Source organism: Micromesistius poutassou, assembly GCF_964030765.1.
Source record: "Micromesistius poutassou genome assembly, chromosome: 2".
Lineage (NCBI taxonomy): Eukaryota > Metazoa > Chordata > Actinopteri > Gadiformes > Gadidae > Micromesistius > Micromesistius poutassou.
Genome location: NC_140272.1, coordinates 850,880 through 863,927, shown reverse-complemented (window position 1 = coordinate 863,927; position 13,048 = coordinate 850,880). Strand labels below are relative to the sequence as shown.

Here is a 13,048-nt window from a genome sequence, read left to right as displayed (position 1 = left end):
CGGACGTCCCTCCTCGTGTGTATCTGTCGGAGCCTTCTCTGTGACTCTGCCTCGTTTCCCAGCAGAGGGAGGAGGGGTGGCGGGGAAGAGGGGATCAAAGATGGAGGACTCGTCCAGTTCTCTGACCAGCAGTCCCCGGTTCCCTATATACGGCGGAACCGCGGATGCATATATGACCTGCATTCCCATGGCAACCTGTACTTGACTCTCAAAGTGGATTGGTTGCCTGTTATGCAAGCTTTGAGGACACGCTCGCACACGGCGGCACCACACGGCGGCGCGTGTGTGCGCGCGTGTTATACGTATAATAATATATCCTACATTAATATTTGCCTATTGATGTTTTTGTTTTTTCCTACTATGTCTATAAGCGGTACTCGTTTCCTTCTCTGGATTCTCTCCGGTCCCCGGCCGCGCGGTCTGGTATGAATAATCATACGTGTTTGCACATTCGACAATCGCGGTCCAGCTGACCGCCCGTGTCGGTCGTTCCTTGGGAGAGCCCCGCTGTTGTGTTTTAAACAATCCTTGTGCGTCCTTTCTTCAGGTACAACAATGGTGTACAAATATGTGTGTATCAATTTCAACATGCACTGATTCTTGTTATTTTCCCCGGGGTCTTTGTTTAGCAGGCACTTGATAATGATTTTTTTTTGTTGTACGTACTTGTACCCATAATGCATCGAGGCATTTCTGTACCCATAATGCATTGAGCATGGCTGCTGCGTCTTACTGGGTACGATCCCATTGTTTCCAGTGTGCGTGCGTGCGTGCGTGCGTGCGCATCTAATCCTAGTCTTATTGGTGTGTTGGGAGTGAAATATGCTCGGATATATTTGGCTGATTCCTAAACCCTGTTATTTCCCAGCGTTTCCCCGGCATGCAGAGATCCAAAAATGTCTGCGGAAGAACTCATTATAGCGAGAGCGGCATTAATTAAAGCGCTGCAAAGCTTCCGTAATGCTGCTTATCAAGACGCTTATCAAAATCAGATCACTTAATCTCCCCCCCCCCCCCCTCCTGCTTTCATTAACGTCTGCATTCATTACCAAGAGGTAATCTTTATTTCATATGCTCCCCCTCGCTCCTGTTGGGTGCCTGAATGTGTTCGGGATACCTTTTGATCGCCCGCTGGTTACTATCCGGAATACATCTTCTGTTCAGATGATGGATTTCCTCTCTCTCTCCCTCGCATCGCCCGTCTGTTTTACTCTGCCTACGTCTCGCTTTCACCGCGCCAGTTGTTTGCCAATTGAATCGTTTCCATATTTCCGAGTGGTTGTGCTCTTGTGATGCATTTTAGATTTGAGGTGTTTCAAGAGGAAACCACCACCAGGTACTTGTTCTTTGGGGCCTCAGTCAGCTGAGGTCTTTCTGATAGGGGGATAATACTTAATTTCTCTTGTCAGTGTTGAACTTGTTAAGTGTATGCACCCTATGCTGGGGATGAGAGTCCACTCTGGCACAGTTAGTGAAAGCTATGCTTTGTGTGTTTAGGTTTGCCGTCTTAATGTAGTTCACCTGGTGGGTTGATCCATGGTGCATGTGCAGGTGAGTTATGGTACTTTAAATGCAGGATATTCTGTGGTTATGCAAAGACCTGGTTCGGGTCTGCCTTGGTACACCAAATCAACACCGTACACGCCTTTTTTTGTATCGACGATAACGAGTCCATCCACGTGACGTTTTATTCCCTCCTTTCTGTTGGACCAATGTTGGAACACTTCAATGTATTGAGAATATTTTCCACTGAAATCTGATTGCCACTGACTAACTTTTTTTGATTTCCTGGGAAAAGTTCTTAGTCCAGAAAAGTGGTTCTCCCAAAAGCAGTCAATGTTCTGGTCGAGTGCGAAATAAATACACAGTGAAATGTATAGGAAACATGTCTGTCACCATGGAAACACTATGTGCAAATAATTGTTCAATTGTTTTTTTTTTGTTTTTTTTGTATCGTTTTTTGTTTTTTTTGTTCAGGTCTTTCCGACCCAATACCAAAGTTTAGCAGGGGCGCCTGATATTACCCAATGCTGCTTGTTTTTGTACTGTTGGAACTTGTTCAGTTAATTATGAATTGTATTTGGTTTAAACTCTGGATACTTGTACAGAAAAATCTTTAAATCTAAAGCGCCATTTTGTTACATAGCAGTTACTCATAATAAACACATGTAAAACATAAAATCACTTCACTGTTATCTGTTCAAACATGCACCATGGTTGAACTGTAATTAATGAACATAGGCTGAATGATTCAATGTGTGGATACAATGGCGTAAGGCTTAGAAATATAATAGGTGTATTGCGAAGCTTCATAGATCAAATTTAACTTTCATGAATGACGACAATATCTTGTTAAGGACTGCAACGACTTATATAAAACTAATCTCTCGGTTGGTTGCAGTGACCGCATCATGTCAACAGGGGGCGCCGTAGACGTATATACATACGCATATAGAAACGTACAATTATTTATTTATTTATTAACGACAGTTTACCATGAACATATTGTTGGTTTTTTATACCAATTAATCGCTGGAAATGTCTTTGCAACGTTGAACAAATACGCGTAGATGACCGCAAACGTTAAATCACGGGATAAAACAGCCTGCTTAAACACGCAATGTAAGAGATTAGACATTGTTTATCATTCCACAACCGAAAGCAAACCGACGATTTCAGCTGAATTAATCTGGCGACGCGTTGCCTGTGGACGGATCCAGCGTCTGGAGAGAAAGGCAACTGGATGCGCACGGCGCTGCGTAAATGGGCGTTCCGGAGAGATGTGCGTCGCGCACGGTGCCAGGTGTGTTCAGACCTGTAGCGGAGAACGCTGCCGTCGCCAACAGCCGCCCGTCAATCAAAATGCACTGGATGTTGAGCCGTCTTCCAGGGAACGTCGTCCTGAGCCGCCCGCCAGTCTGTTCCCAGGGTTCACAGTGGATATCGCGTCGACGTCTTGAAACGCAGCCTACGACTTGAGATCCTCAATACGACGCACAGCCTCGCAATAATAATAATAAAAATAATACACTGGGCGGCCAGTGAGACGAGGTGAGTGAACAGTTTGTTTCGGGCTCCGCATGTTGCATTAGAAAGCGTCTGGGAACGCAGACTGTCTGTAGTTGTGGTGCGGGGACGACAACAACCACGGTGATTACGTTATTTCAAAGCATTACGCCGCTGTAAACTCATCATTTTACGCACGAATACCCACTTGGAAGGGGGGGGGAGAGGAGGAAAGTGCGGGCCTGTGTTATACTAATGGGCATCGGGAAGGACCGCGGACCGATGGAATGAGCGAGCACCACGCACACGGCGTCAGGCAGCAGGGAGATGCGAACCCAAACTATCCCCGAGACCAACTCCACGCTATCTAGTCTAAGGCGACGCCTGTCTGCGCTCAGCTGAAGTGGAAGTACACCGGATCTGAGGACTTTTAAAAAAAGATAAACTGCGTGCGTTCCCGCTCTTTGGGTGAAGAAAGCCGGAGCGTATAACAACAACAACAACAACAACAACCATGTCGAGAACCCTGAAGAAGAAGAAACACTGGACCAGCAAGGTGGTGGAGTGCGCGGTGTCGTGGGGCAGTCTGGGCGAGTTCGGCTCCGTTGTGGAGATCCTGGGGGGCGCCGAGGGGGGAGAGTTCCCCTTCCTGGGGCAGATGAAGCTGGACGTGCTGGTGTGTCACGTCGGCAAGCTGCCCTACTACGGCGACGTGCTGTTGGAGGTGAACGGCACGCCCGTCAGTGGACTTACAAACCGGGACACCCTGGCCGTCATACGGCACTTTCGGGAACCTGTTCGCCTGAAGACCGTCAAACCAGGTGCGTCCCCCCCCCCCTCCCCCAGTTTCTTCCTGCGTGTTCCAACAACTCTCTCCTCACTGTGTTGCTAAGCGTTTCGCATGCAGAACACAACGTGCGTTGCTCTAATCCATTTAAAAAAGGAAGCCCACTGATATTTACAGGAAGCACCAAGCTCTCTCTTCTCATGGAAATTGAACGGCGATAATGGCATTAATGGCATGTAGCCCAGGCCAAGCCTGCCATAGGTTAAGTGCACTTCCAAGCGTAGAAATATGGCCTAATTACATTCTCATTCTGGAGTCTCTTGTTACAGAGGCCACTCAGCCCGATGGCCACACAAAGTAAGAGTGGATAGGCCTGTATCGTTGTTTTACCCGAGGTCTATCCACGTCCAGGGGAACACCACGTGGGCCCCGCCGTCCACAGTGCCCCTTCTTATATACACTCATTCATTACAGTGAGGCTGTCTTTCCGGTTGTGGTGGACCAGCCGGCGGCCACATGGTAAATACACTAAATGACCCGTTGCTTTGGGGTTCAACCGCTCACTGGTGTTTGACAGCGGCTCCGGCGCGAAGCCTGCAGTGTGTGTGTGTGTGTGTGTGTGTGTGTGTGTTTGTTCTGTGTGATGCGGTAGGAGAAGAGGGGGGGGGGGGAGGGGGCAGAGGCCTCGGGAGGTGGGAGGGCTGCTTTAACTGCCAAGACCTCGGAGTCCTTTTGATATTAAATACGAGTCACGTCCAGCGCAGAGCTCCGTGTTGACACCAAAGGTCAATAGGAGTCCACTGTGTTTGCAGCCTTGCTGTTATGAAGCAGCATAAATCAAGTGTACATTCTACCATCACCATATGGCCCGAGGATCTGACAGGGGATCATCCCCCATACGCGATGTGAATGTCTGGCTGCTCAGACGTGTGTGTGTGTGTGTGTGTGTGTGCGTGCTCGTCTCGCTCTAGTCTATACAGTCCTGGGTGTAGCCTCATGTTTAATTCACACCACCTGCATAATTAAGGCATAGTTCCTCCTCCACCTGACGGAGGCCCCGGTGTGTGGGTCTTGAGGCAGACAGGAAGGGGCCCGGTGACGCCGGGCACCAGCCAGCCTTCCATGGAGGTGACTTGAGGATTGCAAGCCTGGAGCCTGGCGACTGTTACTTGCACTTGGTTCGATGAACGTCTTTAATGTACCGACGACGGCAATATATTGTTTCACTTCTTATGACAAATACTTATTGTAAGTCGCTTTGGATAAAAGCGTCTGCTAAATGCCCTGAATGTAAATGTGAGGAGGAGGAGGAGGAGGTTGGTGCAACTTAGAGCCCACTAGATGATCCGGTGGCGCCTTCCAAAAGCCCTCTGGGTTGTCTACCTCCACCCCCTCTCTACCTCCACCCCTCCTACTGTATCTATCAACCTCTCTACCTCCACCCCTCCTACTGTATCTATCAACCTCTCTACCTCCACCCCTCCTACTGTATCTATCAACCTCTCTACCTCCACCCCTCCTACTGTATCTATCAACCTCTCTACCTCCACCCCTCCTCCCCCTCTCTACCTCCACCCCTCCTCCCCTCTCTCATCCTCTCTACCTCCACCCCTCCTCCCCCTCTCTACCTCCACCCCTCCTCCCCTCTCTCATCCTCTCTACCTCCACCCCTCCTCCCCCTCTCTACCTCCACCCCTCCTCCCCTCTCTACCTCCACCCCTCCTCCCCTCTCTCATCCTCTCTACCTCCACCCCTCCTCCCCCTCTCTACCTCCACCCCTCCTCCCCCTCTCTACCTCCACCCCTCCTCCCCTCTCTCATCCTCTCTACCTCCACCCCTCCTCCCCCTCTCTACCTCCACCCCTCCTCCCCTCTCTCTACCTCCACCCCTCCTCCCCCTCTCTACCTCCACCCCTCCTCCCCTCTCTCATCCTCTCTACCTCCACCCCTCCTCCCCCTCTCTACCTCCACCCCTCCTCCCCCACTCTACCTCCACCCCTCCTCCCCTCTCTCATCCTCTCTACCTCCACCCCTCCTCCCCCTCTATACCTCCACCCCTCCTCCCCTCTCTCATCCTCTCTACCTCCACCCCTCCTCCCCCTCTCTACCTCCACCCCTCCTCCCCCACTCTACCTCCACCCCTCCTCCCCTCTCTCATCCTCTCTACCTCCACCCCTCCTCCCCCCTCTCTACCTCCACCCCTCCTCCCCTCTCTCGCTCTCCCTTCTGTCTCTCTCTCAGAGTCCTGGCTCCATCCATCCTCTCTCCGGCTCCTTCAGTCTTCATCTCGCTATGTCCACCCCTCCCACTCTATCCCTCTGTGTTTTCATTTCCTCTCTCTGTCTCCCTGGCTCCATCCATCCACTCTCTTCCTCTGTCTCCCTTCCTCCCTCTCCTCTCTATTTCTATCGATCTCCTCCTCTTCCGTTCTCTTGGTCCTGGCTCTTTCTGGGCTCTCTATGATCTCACTCTTCCTCCCTATCCCTCTCTTCTTCCTCCCTCCTTCTCTTCCTCTCTCCCTCTATATTTCTCTCCATCCCTCTCTTCCTCTCTCCCTCTATATCTCTCTCCATCCCTCTCTTCCTCTCTCCCGCTATATCTCTCTCCCTCACCCCTCTATCTCTCCATTCCCCTCTTCCTCTCTCCCTCTCTTCCTCTGTCCCTTAATTTCTCTCCATCCCTCTCGTTCTCTCTCTCTCCAGCTCTTCTCTCCCCCTATATCTCTCTCCCTCCCTATATATCTCTCTTCCTCTCCCTTGCTCCCTCTAGTTCTCTCTTCCTCTATATCTCTGCATCCCTCTATTTCTCTCTCCCTCTGTTTCTCTCTCTTTCCCTCTATATCTCTGTATCTCTCCCTCTCTTCCTCTATATCTCTCTCTCCCTCTCCCTTGCTCCCCCCATTCTGCACCCTGCACCTCTCTGAGTCCTTTACTCTCTCTCATTCAGACAGCCCTCTCCTTCCCCCCATCCATGCTTCCTGGGTTGCTGACAAACTGGCTTTGAGCTGATGGGCGGATGGGTAGAATGAGATAAAAGGAGAGAGAGGGAGAGAGAGTCAGGAGCAGTCAGAGCCAAACAGCCGGCAGATAGAGCCAAGAGGTCGGTGTCAAAAGGAGCACAAAGGAAATGCAGCAAGGCAGAAGCAGGAATGAAAGGTGTGTGTGTGTGTGTGTGTGTGTGTGTGTGTGTGTGGGCTATTATACATCATAAGCATTGATTGAAAGGGGCAGTGTGGCCTGCAGAGTTTCCAGAAGCCCCTTCTGTGTGTGTGTGTGTGTGCGCGTCTTCTGGTCTATCACTGTCTCCTCCCAGTATATTCTCTCTACACACACACACGCATATATATTCATACACAAACACACTGACACATTGCTCTCTGTCTGTCGTCGCACATTCTCACACGCACACAATCCCACACGCAGTTTGCCAGTGAGCAGTGGGGCAGTGTGCCACACACGCACGCACGCACGCACGCACGCACGCACACACACACACACACACACACACACACAGGCCTGCAGTGGGGCTCTGGGCGGTGCTGCTGTGTGCTGGCGGCCCCGGGGAGCCTTTGATTAGTGTGGAGAGACGTCTGATGTGTATTAAAGCAGGCGCACTATTTCGGTAGTGCGTCACGGCAGGAAGCAGAGACAACCTGGTGATATACACAGCGTGCTGACACCACCGCCACGCCCACCTGATGGGCAGAGGAAGATGCAGTTTTATTTGAAGGTTTGATCGTTCTTCATGTCCTCTGACACCGGGAAGGTACTTGCATCCTTCTTACGGCGTCGTGTGGAGGCTTGGTGGTTTGTGTGTGTGCGCTGTGAGTAAGTGCATGCGTTCTTTTGATCACTGATTTTAGATTTGAAGTTGGGACTCGGAGGTTGGTGTTTATTTTTCATTAAGATGAGGCTCTGATTGCTAAGAGGTCCAAAATAGATTATGCTCAACAAAGAGTTTGTGGGGGGGGGGATGCTGATATACTAGTTGTATGTACGAGATGCTATTAGTAGACTCCCAGAAGCCACAGTTGTATTTTTACCTTATGGCAACATCACTTCCTTCTAAAAGCGCCAACAACAGAAAAAAACACATTGAATTCAAATACTTTGAAGCTTGCTTCTATAGGGACTCAATCATAAGATTTTTTTTTTTGATCATTAGTGTCGGATTTCTTTAAAAATTCTGCATCGAGTCCTCAGGCGAACACAGACTGTAAATGTATTCATATGAAACTACCTACTGGAGGCTAATAACAGTATAAGTATAATGTTCATACCGCATACTGCGTAGTAAATGAAAATGTGCGAATCCAACTCCAGCCTCCAAAACTGTCATTTCACGCCGATTTAACTCCAAGCAATTCCATACAGAATCCTGCTTTTCCAGCGTTGCCTTTACTTTCTCTGCATATTTCCACAATACCTGCCGCTGCTGAGGCATCCAATCAGGAGGCATGATACATCAGGGAGGGGCCTCCCTCAGCCTCCCTCAGCCTCCATGTCCGGCCGGCGGCGGTGAAAGTGGGTTAATCCCGTGAGTGCACCCGCTCTCTCTCATACCAGTAAAGAGGCTCTCACTCACGGAGTCATCCTCTTCCCAGCATCGTCATCGTCATCGGTCATCAAAAGAAGATGCTCTCATGTGTTGGACCGTCGTCACTGGCCAATCAAGCAGAGGTCAGCAGCAGGGTGGGGAGGGGTGGGGTGGGGTGGGGGTGGGGGGGGGCGTGATAAGCCGTCAGCAGCACCACCTCCCAGAGACACTTTTAAGCCATTAACTGAATTATCCAGACGGGATGGCCTCATCTCTCTCTGCCTCATGCTCTCTGCTTGATGCTTTGTTTGGGAAATAATTTGGAGAGAGCAAGAGAGACGGGCTCCCTTGGCCAACTTCAACTGATTATGAGATTACCAGGGATTCTTTTCTTTTTTTTCTCCTAAACTGTGTGTGTGTGTGTGTGTGTGTGTGTGTGTGTGTGTGTGTGTGTGTGTGTGTGTGTGTGTGTGTGTGTGTGTGTGTGTGTGTGTGTGTGTGTGTGTGTGTGTGTGTGTGTGTGTGTGTGTGTGTGTGTGTGTGTGCGCGCGCCGAGATGGGTTTAGGTCTGCTCTCTGATTGTGTTGTGCTGCTATTAAAGCCCTTTTTCACACATGTGCGTGTGGTTGTGATTCATCTCGTCCTGACCCTGTTGGCCCCATTTGTGTGTGTAGCTGTTCTAACTTCCCACAGAGACTTTTATTGTGTTGAACCGCTTCTCTCCCTGTCACGGATTTCTAATTTGAACAGATTACCAACAGTAGATACTTTAATGCACACACACACGCGCACGCACCTGAACACGTAATGTCGTATGGTCATAAAGACAATTACACCCGACTATAGCAGCAGATGCTGGTGTTGCCTCGTTTGTTTAACGTCAAACCACACAAGCCAAAGCAAAAACATAACAATACCATAACAAGAATGAATGTGGCAAACAATGTCGTACTGTTGTGTGGTTAAAACGAATCAACGAGTCAATTTGAAATCTGCGTCTTCTGACATCACAAGTGGGCGTGTCCACCTAGATGTATGGCAGATAGATGAGCAACGTTTGTAAAAGTCTACTGTGTAGGCTGGTAGACTGATCTGTCCAGCACACATCTAGGGGGACACGGCCACTTCTGATGTCAGAAAGTGGGCGGTTTTCGATTTTCACAAAGGCTTGTAAGGGCTAATCACACCCACACCTGGTGGTATAATATGTCACCGTTAAATTAGCAATTGTATATCGCGCTCCCATCACAACAGGAAGGTCCTAACACTAGCACTGACTGGGGTTTAGCATAAACGCACGCATGCATGCAAGCTGCATTACCTCGTGGTGGATGGTGATGTAACATAATTGATTTGTCACGGCCTGCCACGTGCTAGCAGACTGTAGCGCTTAGCTGCATGAACACAATGGGGGCGCTACCTTCCTCCTAGCATGGGGCTATTGACTTGACAGTCATTGGCCCTAATCCTCGGCGACGACTTGTTAGAGGTGCAAGGCAACAAATCCCTTGATCAAACGCCGCTTGTGTTAGTGGTGATTGAGGGGGGGTGTGTTTGGGGGGGGGGGGTGGCAGGTTTTAGCAGCATTAAGGCTCTTATGGAAGGCTACAGATGTGTCTCCACACCACTAGGGATGGGGACCTTAAGCCTCAAGCCCCGCAAGATCGAGTAGACTGAAAATAACATGTTAACAGGCACGGTATGCAGCATCGTACAGCTTTGGGTTAGAGGCCGTTTTAATAATATTCCTCCGATATTTCCTCAAATATCCATATAAATTTAAAGGGGTAGTTCGGAATTTTGGACATCGGACCTCATTTCCAACTGAGCCAGTGTGTCATTTGTCATTGGAGACCGTTTTCAACACTTTTCATTCAGTCCTTCTAGTTGCAGAAATCGCTGGTGCTAGGCTAGCGCAAGTCGAGGGGAACTGCTAGCCTGCCAATAAAAACAGTTTTACCCACTCCAAAGTACACCCGAGGCAAACCAATTATAACGCCCGACTATCGATGTAAATGTCTGTGTTGATAGAATAGTATTAGAAATAAAACTATCCTTGTATCGCAATGATCGCATTACCTTTTGAGGGACTACTTTCTCAGCAGCGGCGGAATTTCACTTTGCTCCAGTGTAGCGACCAGTTCACTACAGCAGAAGGTAAACAGAGAAGCGCACTCCAGGTAATATCAGTCCGCCGCTGCTGTAGTACAACTACGGGGATTATAAACTAAATGCAATGCGATGCAAGGGTAGTTTTATGTCTAACATATTCTATCAACACAGACATTTACATAGTCTGCCGTTATAATTGGTTTGCCTCGGGTGTACTGTGGAGTGGGTAAAACTGTTTTGATTGGCAGGCTAGCAGTTCCCCTCGACTTGCGCTAGCCTAGCACCAGTGATGTTTGCAACTAGAAGGACTGAATGAAACGTGTTGAAAACGGTCTCCAATGATAAATAACAAACTGGCTCACTTGGAAATGAGGTCCGATGTCCAAAATTCCGAACTACCCCTATGAGGGATGACTATTGTGGGGCAGAGAGGAAGGATGAAAGTAAGGAGGTAAGTAGTACGGCTGCTACATTTACCATGGTTACGATACCGTGTACAAAACTGTAAATGACTCCTTCAACACAGCGCCTTTCGCAACACTTTAGTTTGTAGCAAAATACTTAAAACATGGACCATAAACAAAAGAAAGACATCAAACAGTCACAGACTGGCGGTTAAACAATAAAATAAAAAACTTGTGTTGAGAATTTATGGTCGTCTCGCCCCTTCCACCAAATGATAGAAAAGTATCGATAGTGGTTATCGATAAAGACTTGGATCGTTAAGCAGCCTTTATAAATGAGATAAATAAAAACTAACGATGCCCATCACTCATCTCCCCATCACATTCATGGCCAGCTCTCTGGCTCCCTTTCTTTTCCTCAGTCTCCGTATCTTTCATGTTCTCCTTTTATACATTTATTCTGTGCATTTATTTGGCTCCTCTCGCTCTCTTCAGTTACCTCTCTTACCTACTCTTACCACTCTTTCACATTCTCTTCCTCTAGCTTCCTCCATATATTTTCACTGCCTCTATTGCTCTCTTCCGTTCCCTCTATTGCTCTCGTTGTCTTTTCCGCTCCCACTTTTGCTACCTCAATCACTCTCTCTCGCCCTTCGCCCCCTCTTCATCTTGCTTGCTTTACCAACTCTCGATCTGTACACCTCAATATATGTGTTGTCTCTTTCAGTCATTTTTGTCTCTTCATTGTATTCCCCCCATCCTTCCCTCTCTCTCCTCTGTGTTCACCACCTGTTTCATGCACTCTCCATCTAATTATGTTACATCCGGTCCTCCTGTCGTGTTTCTCTCTCTCTCACTCTCACTCCTCACTCTCACTCTCACTGACACACAATTGCCGCTAGCTACTGGATTCAACAGCTCCAACATTGGTTGATAAAAGACGATCGAGAGTGCTCAATTACCTGACGATCCGTGTGTACATGTGCTGGGTGCAGAGGCAGGTCTCAATCACAAAGCTTGTCTATATCAGGACGTGCTGGTGTCATGGTTAGAACTTCTCTCTTACGCAGGTTAAAGGTGTGCCTATCTACGGGTTGTTTTGTAATCTGTTTTGTCAAGCATCAGGGGACTGATCAGCCTCTGTTCCAACTACTTAAACTACTACACCTAGTGGTCATCTTGGTTCTAAACACTAGGGGTGGGAAAAATAATCGATTCTTCGATGCAGCGCGATTGTCTCTAGAAGATTCCGTCTCTCAGATAAATTAATAATCGGAAAACAAACCTGCAGGTTCTCTGCACAGAGAAAGACTTTATCTAATATAAAATATTATATATGATATAAATCTTATTAGATTTATCTAATATAAAATATTAGATTTATCTAATATAAATATTATATTATAAAATATTAGATAAGGTAAATCTGATGATTGTCTTTAATGATCTATCACACAAGTAGGAAGTGATTAGCAAAATCTGAGTAAAACTCAGATGTGTGTGTGTGTGTGTGTGTGTGTGTATATATATATATATTATATATATAATATTTTTCAAATCATGCATAAAAAAATGCATCGATAATCATTTAGAATCGAAGTCGTTGACCTCTGAATCGGAATCAAAATCGAATCGTGAGGTGCCAAGAGATTCCCACCCCTACTCAACACCAGCCGGCTGGGTGGGACTGAATGCTCAGATTCATCCCCCCTCACCCAGCTAGCGTTCAGAACCAAGATAGCCCTAGGTGAATATGACCCCATTAGTATGTGTATGTGATGTAGCATTAACTAAGAAAAGTTTCCATCTACTTTCCCGGTACGACATGTCTAGCTGAAGCCAACCGTGTGCAGCTATTAATAATTCATTTATAGAGCTGCATACTTTGATGTTGAGGTGTGTGTGTGTGTGTGTGTGTTCGTGCATCTGTATGTGTGCATGGATTTGCGTGTGTTTCTACACTCACTTTTCTGTGTGTGCTTGTGTATGTGTGCGTGCGTGTGTGTGCGCACGGATGTCTGTGTGTAGTCATGCATACTCATGCACGCCATGCACACGCACACACACACACGTCCATGTGTCTGCTACCTGCCTCGCCTCGTCTCTGGTGAGACTCTGGAAGCTTCTGGAGGCCCAGCGGGGGGTTGAGTGGTGCGGTAGAGGGGGAGGGGGGAGGAGGAGGAGGAAGGGGTTGGCCGTGGGAG

General features: G+C 48.3%; 1 pseudogene across 1 annotated transcript in view; it reads left to right on the top strand.

Moving 5' to 3' along the window:
* The first annotated feature begins 3,520 nt into the window (after positions 1-3,520).
* The window catches only part of LOC311339051 (membrane-associated guanylate kinase, WW and PDZ domain-containing protein 3-like), a 133,465-nt pseudogene continuing 123,937 nt past the window's right edge, over positions 3,521-13,048 (top strand). Inside the window, exon 1 of the transcript in view lies at positions 3,521-3,827. The product of the transcript in view is annotated as a membrane-associated guanylate kinase, WW and PDZ domain-containing protein 3-like (transcript). The remainder of the gene's footprint in view (positions 3,828-13,048) is intronic.